Below are 13029 nucleotides of genomic sequence, written 5' to 3'. Positions count from 1 at the left end.
CCCTTTATGATTGTTCATTCATGTTTACCTTTTTATGTGTTTCTTAAATCTTGTGTTTGCACTTTGAAGTTTCTACACAGCTCTGGCCTTTTCATCAGGAAAGTTTGGAAGTACTTCATTTCATGAAAGGTCTGTTTTCCTCTGTAAGATTATACACTGTCTTGATGGGTTAATTATTCTTGGTTGTAAGCTTATATAGTCTGTATTCTGTAATATTATATTCCAAAGTCTCCACTTCTTTGTAATGGTAACTACTATTGTGAGTGTGTGTGATATCACGTGATCCTGACTGACTCCTTGGTACTTGAGTTATTTACTTCTGACTGCTTGCAGTAATTTTTTTTATTTGACCTGGAAGTTTTGGATTTGGGGCTATAATGTTCCTAGAAGTTTTCACTTTGGAGTTTCTTTCAGAAGATGACTGGTAGACTGTATTTCCATTCTTCTCTCTGATTCAAAGAGATCTTTGCACTTTTCTTTTGTAACTTCCTTAGACTCTTTTTTGTTAGTCATGGTTTTCAGGTAATTCAATGATTCTTAAATTTTCTCTGCTTGATAATTTTTCCCCTCAACTCAGTTCTTTTTTGCTGTGAGATACATTTCTTGGTTTTTTTTCAGTCTTTTCATTTTATTTTTAAAGTTTCCTGCTGTTTCATGGAGCCCTTAGTTTTGATTTGGTTCATTCAACTTTTTGTGGAGTTTGTTGTTTGAACAATGTTTTGCACATTTTGTGGCAAGCTCTTAATTATTTTTCTAATTCTTTTACATTCTCTTTCTTTTCCAATTTTTTACTTTAGCTCTCTCATTTCATTTATAAAAACATTTTAAACTCCTGGAGATAGTTGAATTTGCTTTATCTTTGGTGCATAATTTCTCTTTTTGAGAAGTTTGAGAGATCATGGGAATCAGAGAATATAGCTAGTCCTCAATTTTGCTACTCCTATACATTTTAAATTCTTTAAAAAAAAAAAACTTACAACACAGCACAGCCTAGGAAACATGGAGCACAGCCTGACATGGCAGGGATAGGACCCTGAAGAGACTTTAGGGAGCCACTGGCAGCAGCAGTTCCCAGATTGCTCAAACCACAAATGCCACAGACATCTTCAAAGGTCAGAAGGAGAACTCAGTCACCCAAGAGAGGGGAGCACAGTCTGGACCCCAGCAGCAGTCACTGCAGCTGCAGCTTCCATTTTTGGAGTCCTCCCCCTAGAGCCCCTGGGGGAATTGAGCAGCTGATCTGAATCTCAGCCCTGACAAAGAACTCAAAAGTCAAGTGGCTGGTTGGGAAAATGGCCCCCAAAATGGGGAAAAGAATAAGACAATAGAAGGTTACTTTCTTGGTGAGCAGGTATTTTCTTCCATACTTTCAGATGAGGAGGAACAATTTAGGTCTTCAGAAGAAGACCTAAAACTCAAGGCTTCTGCATGCAAAAACTCCAAAATAAATATGCAGTGGTCTCAGGTCATGGAAGAGCTCAAAAAGGATTTTGAAAATCAAGTAAGAGAGGTGGAGGAAAAATTGGGAAGAGAAATGAGAGTGATGCAAGAAAAGCATGAAAAGCAAATCAACAGCTTGCTGAAGGAGATACAAATAAATGCTGAAGAAATTAACACCTTAAAAAAAAGACTAACTCAAATGGCAAAAGAGGTTCAAAAAGCCAGTGAGGAGAAGAATGTTTTAAAGAACAGAATTAGCCAAATGGAAAAGGACGTTCAAAAGCTCACTGAAGAAAATAGCTCTTTAAAAATTAGAATGGAGAAGATGGAAGCTAATGACTTCATGAGAAACCAAGAAATTACAAAACAAAACCAAAAGAATGGAAAAATAGAAGATAATGTGAAATACCTCATTGGAAAAACAACTGACCTGGAGAATAGATCCAGGAGAGACAGTTTAAAAATTATGGGACTGCCTGAAAGCCATGATCAAAAAAAGAGCCTAGAAATCATCTTTCATGAAATTTTCAAGGGAAAACTGCTCTGATATTCTAGAACCAGAAGGTAAAATAAATATTGAAAGAATCCACTGATCACCTCCTGAAAGAGATCCAAAAAGAGAAACTCCTAGGAATATTGTAGTCAAATTCCAGAGTTCCCAGGTCAAGGAGAAAATATTGCAAGCAACTAGAAAGAAACAATTTGAGGATTGTGGAAATACAATCAGGATAACACAGATCTGGCAGCTTCTACATTAAGGGGTCAAAGGGCTTAGAATATCATATTTCAGAAGTCAAAGGAACTAGGAATAAAACCAAGAATCACCTACCTGGCAAAACTGAGTATAATACTTCAGGGGGAAAATGGTCATTCAATGAAACAGAGGACTTTCAATCATTCTTGATGAAAAGTTCAGAGCTGAATAGAAAATTTGACTTTCAAACACAAGAATCAAGAGAAGCATGAAAAGGTAAACAGGAAAGAGAAGTCATAAGGGACTTACTAAAGTTGAACTGTTTACATTCCTACATGGAAAGACAATATTTGTAACTCGTGAGACTTTTTTCAGTATTTTGGTAGCTAGAGGGATTATACACACACACACATGCACACACAAACACACACACATGCACATAGACAGAGAGCACAAGGTGAGTTGAATAAGAAGGGATGATATCTAAAAAAATAAAATTAAGAGGTGAGAGAAGAATATATTGGGAGAAAGAGAAATGAAATGGGGCAAATTATCACACATAAAAGAGGCAAGAATAAGCATATTCAATAGAAAAGAAAGGGAGGAGGTGAGAGGAAAAAGTGAAGCTTAATCTCTTCACAGTTGGCTAAAAGAGGGAATAACATACTCAGTCAATTTGGTATGAAAATCTATATTACACTACAGGAAAGTAGGTGAGAAGGGGACAAGTAGGGTGAGGGGGATGATAGAAGGGAGGGCAAATGGGAGAAGGGAGTAATTAGAAATAAACACTTACGGGGAAGGACAAGGTCAAAAGAGAGAATAGAATAAATGGGAGCAGGATAGGAAGGAGGGAAATACAGTTAGTCTTACACAACATGAGTATTATGGAAGTCTTTTGAAAAACTACACATACATAGCTTATACTTAATTGCTTGCCTTCTCAGTGGGGATGGATAGTGAGGGAGGAAGGGTAAGAAATTGAAATTAAAAGTATTGGGAACAAATGCTGAGAAAAGTTTTTGCATACAACTGGGAAATAACAAATATGAGTAATGGGGTATAGAAATCTATTTTGCCCTACAAGAAAAGAGAGAAGATGGGGATAAGGGAAGGGAGGGGTGTGATAGAAGGGAGGGCATATTGAGTGAAGGGGTAATCAGATGTATAATGCAAGGTGTTATGGGGTGGGGGAAGGAAGAGAAGGGGAGAAAATTTGGAACTCAAAATTTTGTGGAAATGAATCTTGAAAACTAAAAATAAATAAATAAACCTTTAAAAAAATAAAAAATAAATTAAAAAAACCCTTGCATAATCACTTCCAGGAGTTCTAGTTGAATTTGTGCCCAAGCACTAAGTGTGTGTATGTATTTGTGTGTGTATGTGTATTTATGTTTTCTAGTCATTATCTTCTTCTGGGTTTGTGTCTCATGCATTCCTATCATCTTGATAGATATTTTTGGGGTAAGATTCTATTTGTTTATTATTTCAGCCTACTTCCTGACTTCAGATTTGATGTTTGATCCAGGCTCTGTGAACTTCTGGAGAGAATGTGAAAATTGGTCTTGCTGATGTTTCCTTGGACTATTTATTGCATTATTCCAAGTTTTCTGATTCAGCTTAGACTGAAGACTTGCAAGTTTTCAGTGCTACCCAAATGGTCTGATCCAGGGCAAAGTCTGATTGTTACCTCCCTAGTCCTAGATTAGCAAGTTTCTGACCTGAATTTATGTCTGGACAATAAGACTGTGGGTATACTTTGTTTGGAGTTCCAGTTGACTTCTGTCAAACTCTGTCACTATCAGTCAGTTGGAAAGCTCTACTGGTTCAGAGTGAGCATTTATGCATCAGAAATCAGTGTTACTACAAATCAGGGCCTTATGTATTGTGGTATTGATTATATAGACTTAAGAAAATATTAATAATGCAGATTAAAGTAAAAAGTGTGCATATATGTATGTATGTGTATATATATACATATATCTATATTATTTATCTATTCCTCCCTGGGGAACTGGTTGTTAAACATGCATAATCACATGCCTGTAAATGTTCAATAAGCATTGCTTGAGCTCAGTAGAAGTACAGAAAATTCAGGGAATGAAGTCAACACCAGATTGAAGGTTAGGTGACTATAAACTAATGATATTAATAATAACTAGCATTTGTATCTCTTTAATATTCACAAAATGCTTTACATCCTGTATCTCATTTGAGCTTCATAACATCCTGCTTTTTCTCATCACAAACTCCCTGCTTTTTAGCTCCCTTTTCTATGTTGACTTCCATTAAATTAAATGTAAGCACTAAATGTAAACACTAAATGAGAGTATGGATTATCTTTCTTTTGTTCCTTATATTTGTATCCCCAGCACTTAGCACAGTGCCTGACACATAGTCAGTGCCTAGTGAATGCTTATTGTCTTTCCTTGCCCTCTCCTCTCAATTCAAAACATATAGACAACACATGCTTATGCATGTGTTGACCTGAATGACAGTTTTTACTAAGGTAACTAAAGAAAATAGCTGGTCTGTGTGTTGATAAGCACAATGATAGTGATTCCTTAAATAATAAACTTTTTCTTCTATCAATGTGAAAAATTGGTATATTCATCAATATCCCAAACACATGCATTTTCAGTTTCTCATCTCTTATTTTTACAAAAACCTTCATTTTTCACTATTACCATTTTACTCTCATCTTCATTTTCAACTATGTCTTTCCCCTCAACCCAGGAACAATCCTTTGTAAAAAAGAATAAAATAAGAGAGATTTAAAATCTAAATCTCTAGTCTTCATAACTAACTTACACAGCAGCTAAGTCCAACAATATAGGTAATATTCTACACCCATGATTCCTCGCCTTTTCAAAGAAAGTAGGAAGGTACATTTTCTTGTCTTCTTCTGAGGCAAGCATGTAATCATGTGTTCCATTTCATCAAGCTAATATTTATTTTGGTTCTAATAAATTCAAAAGAATTTATCTTTATAAAAGGATGGGCAAGAATGACTCAAATATTACCTGGAAGATACTAATCACACATGGAGCATCAACTATGCAAATCTGCTTGTATACTTTTATTGCACCATTATATGTTAAGGTTTTCAAGACTAGCCTTCCATGGATTGTAATATTCCTTGTTAGCATTATTCCTACAATTTGGGGTTATCTTACCAGCTACTTATGCTTGCAAAGTCTCCTTTCCAGGATCACTATGAGGAAAGCACTTTGTAAAGCTTAAAGTACTTTAGAAATTTGAGCTATTAGCTAACCAGGCCCTGGTTAGAACTCCAAGTTTGAGTACTCTGACTTACTTGAATTTTTTAAAAAAATTATCAGCTGGGAACTTTGTACCATTATGAAACCCCATCTGATGCAACCAAATATAAAGAATTTTTACAGGTTCTGTTATAGGTTCTGCGTTTTTTGATTGCTACAGGCTCTCATCTTGTTAATTTGTACCCATCCCACTATCTGATCACTTACTGTCACTTTGAATGAGGAAGAAACTGGCTTTTTGCTCCATATGACTTAACTGAAATAGGAAAAGGGAAAAGCAGTAGCCACACCATCCATTGTTTTTCTACCCATGTGAACACAGGGTGGTCCTCAGTAGAGAAGACCTTCCCCTTTCTGTCAGCTAGGTGATTATTAGATCTTTTCTGCTTAATTATTTATATCTCCACACAATTTATATCTTTATTAATTGTTTTAGCCAACTTCTAGTTCACATTCAAGCCTATTTTTGATTAAAAAAATAATGCATCCCTTTTACAACATACATTTCAAAGTACATTTAAATGGAATATCAGTTTTTAAATAGAGATATAATGTGATTTTTCTCACATCTATATTTACAAATGTAAGTACACACATCTGTTGAGAAGATGTTCATAATGCTTTCAAAGAGGACTACATTCTATTTAATTGGAAAAGCTGCATTAAATTAAGTGGGGCCTATTTTAAATGTTCTTAGAATTGTCTACAAATACAGCAACACAGAACATGTGCATAAATGTCTGTTTACATATCATGCTCTGACATCAAAACAATTGAGAGAACAAAGATCCTTGTTATAATTTTGGTTTAGGAAGATAACAACGTATATGATTTTGTGCCTCCAGTGTCTAACACATTGCTTGGAACGTAGCAGGTACTTAAGAAGGGCTTGTTGATCAATTAATTACCTTGGAAAAACTAGGGTATATTAGGTTTTTATTGTATGCAGTTGTTTTGATATGGGAGTGGGGAGGATTTAATTTAATTTATATTCAAATCTTTCTAATAATAATAATAATAACCCCCCATTTTATAAAGAGTCAGTTGGATGGCTTAGTAGATAGAACTTTGAACCTGGAGTCATGAAGACCTGAGTTCAAATACGACCTCAGAAACTTTTAGCATTGTGACTCCTGACTAGTCATTGAACCTCTGTTTGCTTTAATTCATTACAGAAGGAAATGGCAAACCAGTCCATTATCTTTGCCAAGAAAATCCCACAGAAAGCATGGTTCACAAGATCGTGAAGAGTTGGACTGGACGGAACAACTGAACAACAGTAAAAATGAAATGGCAACTTCTTAGGATGATCAATTTTGGTTTTTTATTAATTTATTTTAAACTTAAATACTAAAACAAGTACATGATAAGAAAAGAAAAGGAAACATTATAAACTCAAATAGTAAAACTTAAATACAAAATAAGAAAAAGAAGCATTGCCATTGGCACAGCAGAATGTAAGAAAGAATTAAAAATGTATAGCAATAAATTTCCATTTCAAGAAAGCCTATGTGATAAATACTACACATTGTGTTCAGATATATCTATCTCTTCTTTGCTTCCTTGTGAGTTTTCTTTTGCTTTCTGCTATGCACTTTTAATTTTGTTCTTTTTCCCCCTTATTCCTCCCACCCAAGACAACTACAATTAAACACAGAGATAAACACACATATACACGTTTACATGCACAGAAATATATACATATATGTACAGAGAGACATGCATGCATAAGACATATATGCATCTTGATAACTCTGTACTATACTAGTTTGTCCTCTGTTTCTTTGAGGGTGGATAACATCTTCCTTCATAAGTTCAAGTCTCTCCAGACTTTTCTAAGTATACATCACATAATTTTCTATGTCACAGCAAGATTTCAACCTTATAGAATCTAGTTATTTTAAATTGTTTAAAGCAATGTTGATTAATATGTCTGACATATAGTGTTGTTTCCCTATTTTTCTCTTTTGACCAAAACTATTTTAGCTTTAATTTTGTCCGAGATCATGATTATTATCCCTGTGTTTTCCCTAATAAATTGTGTTCCTTATCTTTAGTTTTTGTTTGCATGTCTCTTTTTCCTATCCCTCCTGACTCTTCTACTTTACTTCTACCCAATACCTTGCCTTTCTATTACTTAATCTACTCCATCTCCAAAGATCCATCCCTTATCTTCTCCCCACTTTTCTCTTGCCCTCTCGTTTCTATCTGAATTTAGAAGATTTTTATAGCCTTCTAAATATATGCATATATATACTATTCTCTCTTTATCCCATTCTCATTTATCTGGACAGTCTTCTACATGCCCCTTCTCCATCCTATTCCCTCACCCTCTTATTTCTTTATAAATTTGGAAGACTTTTATTCCCTTCTAAATGCCTATATTGTTTTCTCTTTAACCTAGATCTGATGTGAGTAGGGTTCCCTCTAAAAATCCCTGCCTAGTCTTCTCCCCCCTCCCTAACCCCTGGGGTTTTTTTTTTTATTGTTTTTTTTCTGAATTTAGAAGACTTCTATGTCCTTCTAGATATATATGTATCGTTCCCTTTTGAACCCATTCCTAATGAAAGTAGAGTTCCAGAACTACCAGCCCTCCTCCCCCATTTAATTCCTTTGTCACTTCTTCCTCTTGCACCTTATCTGTATGATTGCTCTTTTTACCTTTTCCTAGATGGTATTACTTTTTAGAATCATATCATATATATCTACTCAAATCTTTCTTTCAGACTACCTAATTACTAATTACAATTTTAGATGTATAGTTTACATTTCCTAATATAAAAAGTAAACAGTCTATGCTTATTGAGTCTTTGTAATTAGTCTTTGATGTTTACCTTATATTTCTAGTGGATCCTGTATGTCAAATTTTCTATTGAGTTCAGAAAGTCCGGTAATTTGTTGAATATCCTTTTTTGCATTCAGGATTATGCTTAATTTTGATGATTATGATATTTTCAGCCACAGCATCAGTTCTTTTGCTTTTGATATATAGTGTTCCAACATCAGTGGTCTTTTAGTGTAGCTACTGCTAGGACTTATGTGATTCTAATTGTGGCTCTGCCATATTTTAATTGTTTTTTCTTGTGAGTATGAACTCCAGCAGAATAAATTAGGTAGTTTCACAAGTCTTGGACTAGAAAATATCCAGAAAAAATCCAGACTAGTTTTTGGTTTGAATAAGACACGAGCATTCCAAGACTGACCTAGTAATTTGACAATGCAGGTTTCCTAGAACTCTATTCAAGCCCACCTTGTAGTAAACCTAAATGTTAAGATCTACTTAGAAATCTCCACAGACTCCTAAAAGACTTCTGGTCTAGAAATAAGCTGGTCAGGGTCATCTGAACTAGAATCATGAGACCTTCCTAGGAACAAGACAAATCCCTTGGGTCTGCCCTAATTCAGAACCACCTTACCTAGGTAAGGTCAGAATCAGTCCAGCCATTAGAGGTGAGGCAGGAAGGCATCAACCCAACCACACCCATCTCCTTTTGTTTGGCCTGTTGCTCAATTCCTCTATAGGAGCAAAATGGGTGTGGGGGTGCTTTTTCTTAGCTAGATACCAGCTTGGTGTGGGACTTGGAAAAAATCCAATATTCTGTGCCTCAGTTTTTCCATCTTTTGATGGAATAATAATGTTCTTGGGAAAAGATTTATGAGATAGTATTTGTAAAACCCTTTGAGAGCCTCAGCTGAAAGTCTGATATAAATTACTTTATTAAGTATTGATGAATACTTCCCATTAGCAAGTTAACCCCCAAAGAAAAGCTACCTTTCATTACAAAGAGACAAAGAGGTCTGCCTTGTAGTGTTCTTTTTGTCCATCTGATGGACAGCGCTGGAGAAAGTGCATCAAAGAGAATATGAGAGAGGAAGAGGAGGGAATGAACCATAATGAAAATATTTCCAACACAAGCATTTCTTTTGTGGTAGCCTTAAGACAATTAGAGATACAGCATATCACCTAAACCTCCTCTTGGAAAGATTCCCTGCAATCAAAATTCTTATAGATTGAGTCAAGCCTCTTGGGGAGACCTCAGAAGGTTGCCCCTGAGGTGGTGAATGGGTGTCATATCTGCACTATCAGCTTATTATATTGGCTAAACACTTTTTGACAGTTATTCAATGTTCTCTGACATGGACTAAGTACCTCTGTATTAATTGGGCCGCACAACCTCTGTTTTCAGAGATGGAAATAGGCTGCTCCATTTCCAATGGAAAATGACTAGTAAGTGTGTGGCTTCATGCTGATAACACAAGATAATAAGGGGCTGTAGATCAATGAACCATTAAAGGATGGTATTCACAGACGACTGAAATGGCATCCTCTAAAAAAATTGCCCATGGCCTGCATGAAAGAGAAACCATATGTAATCACACACTATCTGGGACCTTTATTATCTCATATTAAAATCCTAAAAGTGATGAATTTCATGTTTAAGATTTATGGAATCATTGAGTTCTTCATTATCCTTAACCTGCTTTCACATTTCTTAGTCAATTTTTATTCTGTTTCTTTAACAATCTGCCCTTCTAGTTTTGTTTATATGAAATCTTGTTTTCCCTCAAAGAATTTTAGGACTGGGAGGGGCCCTTAGAATTTATCTAGCCTAACCCCTATCATTTAAAAGATGAAAACACTAAGTAATCAAGTGACTTACTAAGATCGCTCAGCAAGTGGCAAATATGGGACTATAATTTAGGTCTTATGTTCCTAAGCTACCACTCTTTCCCTCCAGTATAGTTATAGTTATATGTATAAGGTAGAATACCTTAATGTCACATTAAAAAATTGGAGCATTATGTCTCATTTTTTAAAGTTTATATTTTAAAAGTAAATATAAGCTATAAAAATAAATTTGTTTTACTTCAAATTGATAAATAAAACATAAGATTCTTTATAGATAAACATTCAATAAATGTTTGCCTTAAAAAAATAAAATATCCTAAATGCCATCCTTAATGAGATATACTATGCTTGTGCTTGAGCACAGTATCTATCTTGATATTGCATTTTTTATATTTTTACTTCCTTTTCATGCTATATCTTGGAGCTGGCAAACAATGTTCCACATTGTCAGTTGGCATTTGTTATATCAGTAACAGTCTGGAAATCGCAAGTGCAGAGCAAAAATATTTTATTGTTGCTGTTGTAGTACTAGATACTGCTCTTTATTCCAAAATGAAATGACTAATAATAAACAAATGAACAAGACACAAGGAGCAGTGAGTCTGTTGACTTTGCTTCCTTTCTGTTTGGGTGGGTTGGGAGTTGTGGGATTCCCTGTGGGGAAGAAGGGAACATCCAATAAGTGATTTCCAAGGAATGTGACAACACTGGTCCTTGACTGCATTGGGTATCTCTTTTTCTGGTAAGCCACAGCTTTCTACTTCAAAGGACACAAAGATGCAAAAATACCTGTCTGGTACGCATCATCTAAGAAGGTGATGTTTTCCACTCACTTTGTCTGTCTGGACAGTGCTCACTTCTTTCAAAGATTAAATATTTGGTACCTCAATTTCCACTTTCTGCTTCTGTCATTCCAAGGAGTATCATGACCTGCATGGAGTTTCGACTCCTGAGAATGTATGTCTGTGTGCCTTTGTGCATGTCACTCAACTTTTGAATTTCAGTTTCCTCATCTGTAAAATAGGGATATGAAATGGTTTCAATGGCCTAGGGAATTCCTGGTTGAGGAAATTTCCTCTGCTAATTTGAGTTGATCCATTCTCTGTAACTCCTAGTTTCCGTTGCCTAGGACACTGAGAAGCAACATAGCTAGCCTATGATGTGTCATAGGTAGGACTTGCAACAAGCTCCTCCTGCCTCCAAAGCCAGTTCTCTGAGAGGCTATACTGCCTATCTAAAATAGGACCAATAATTCTTTTAAGAATTTTTTTTACTAAATCTGATTTCATTAATGCAAGGAACTCCCAGTTAAGAAACTATCTGCCAATACAGATTAGAAAATGTTGTGTAACTTGGAGTTTGCAAAGTTTCCTGGGACTTGCCCAGTCACATAGCCAGTACATGTTAGATGGATCACTCAGGCACAGGTATTCATGATTCTGATGCCAGCTTCCTTTATTCTCTTCTCCCATGCTCCATATCTAACATCATCATCATCATCATCATCACAGTTAGCATTTATTGAAAAATACTTTACACATGTTATATCATTTGATCCTTTCAAGAATCCTATGAAGTAAGCCCCATTATTATCTCTGTTATGCAGAGGAGGAATCTGAAGGTAATTCTGTGACTTGCCCAGTTTTACCCAACTAAGTAGGAGTCTAAAGCAGGATTTGAACTCAGATCTTCATAACTCCAAGTCCAAAATTCTATCCAATGAGTCACCTAATTACCAATATTGGTCTGAATATATGCTACCTTAAATATAGGTTGTTCCTCTAAAATATTTTACTTTGAAAGGAAATATATGTGAATACATGTATGTATATATGTGTGTATATGCATGTACATACATATATACATATCCATATATTAATGCATTGTGCATATGTGCCTATATATACAGAGAGTGAGTGGAGGCCATCCTTGGGAGTTTAGTTGAGCTCCCCCAGATACTTCTAACAACCCCCATATTTAGCCTCATGCACTCTCTGTGGTGTCTTAGTTTTGACCTGGAGTTAAATTATTTCTCTAATCCTACCCACAAGTTTCTAGTTAAAGAACCATTAAAATGGCTGCCTACCAGGGATGTTTCATGCTAATCAACCTAAGACTTGAGAAGATTTGGGAGTGGAACAACCCAGGAAGAATGAGACACCAAGGAGGCTGGGAATCCCAAAGAGCACCTCACCTCTTTTTTGTCCTATGTGTAGGCTCAGGTCTTATAAAGGGCTGGGAGATTTGTGCAAGAAGGGAGTTTTGTCTATCTACACATTGAGGAGTAGCTGTTTATCTTTAATTAGTATTAGCATTACTCTGTATAATTTAACCTCTAAGTCTGAGCCTTATGGAATATGATAATTAACTAATATTGGAATTACTATATCTACTGCCTTTTTATTAAGCAATTGTCAGAACTCAGTATTTCTGAAACCTGTATTTTCTCCAGTGTGATCTGGGGGCCATCATTAAGAAGAATGATATAGCCAATTAAAGGTCTTCATTTCAATTTCATTATTCATGATGAAGTATGGGAATGAACAAAACAATTGAGTTTATTAGCTCAATCTACCGCTGATGATAGGAAATGATTACATACGTGGCCAGAGAGAACTCCTGTGGGGCAGCCATAGCAATGCTTTAATGGTCCTCATGTCAGAGGTGGGCTGCTCCATTTTAATAGATTACCTATCCTTTGGCACCAAAATGAGCACTCTGGAAAGGAGCATTCACAAAAATCACAAATGTAGAACTGGAAGAGACCCTTTAAGTCCAACTCTCATATTTTACATACGAGGAAGTTGATGTCCATGGAGGTTAAGTGACTTGACCAAGATTACACAAGTAATAAATATCAGAAGGGGGATTTGAACCCTGGTCAGAGTCTGCTTTTTTCACTATGCCATCTAGCCAAAATAGGTCACTTACTCTCCTTGTCTCAGAGTCTAATTTGAGAAAAGGTTGCCAAGAGAAACTGGGAA

General features: G+C 35.7%; 1 long non-coding RNA gene across 1 annotated transcript in view; it reads left to right on the top strand.

Moving 5' to 3' along the window:
• LOC140504948 (uncharacterized) overlaps positions 1 to 10666 on the top strand; it is a 136648-nt gene extending 125982 nt beyond the window's left edge. The window contains exon 4 of the long non-coding RNA XR_011967288.1: positions 6591 to 10666. This is a non-coding gene — a long non-coding RNA (uncharacterized lncRNA). The remainder of the gene's footprint in view (positions 1 to 6590) is intronic.
• Positions 10667 to 13029: the final 2363 nt, after the last annotated feature.

The sequence above is a fragment of the Notamacropus eugenii genome, chromosome 5 (genome assembly GCF_028372415.1).
Source record: "Notamacropus eugenii isolate mMacEug1 chromosome 5, mMacEug1.pri_v2, whole genome shotgun sequence".
Taxonomy (NCBI): domain Eukaryota; kingdom Metazoa; phylum Chordata; class Mammalia; order Diprotodontia; family Macropodidae; genus Notamacropus; species Notamacropus eugenii.
The sequence above is the reverse complement of the archived record's forward strand: the minus strand, read 5'-3'. Positions and strand labels throughout refer to the sequence as shown.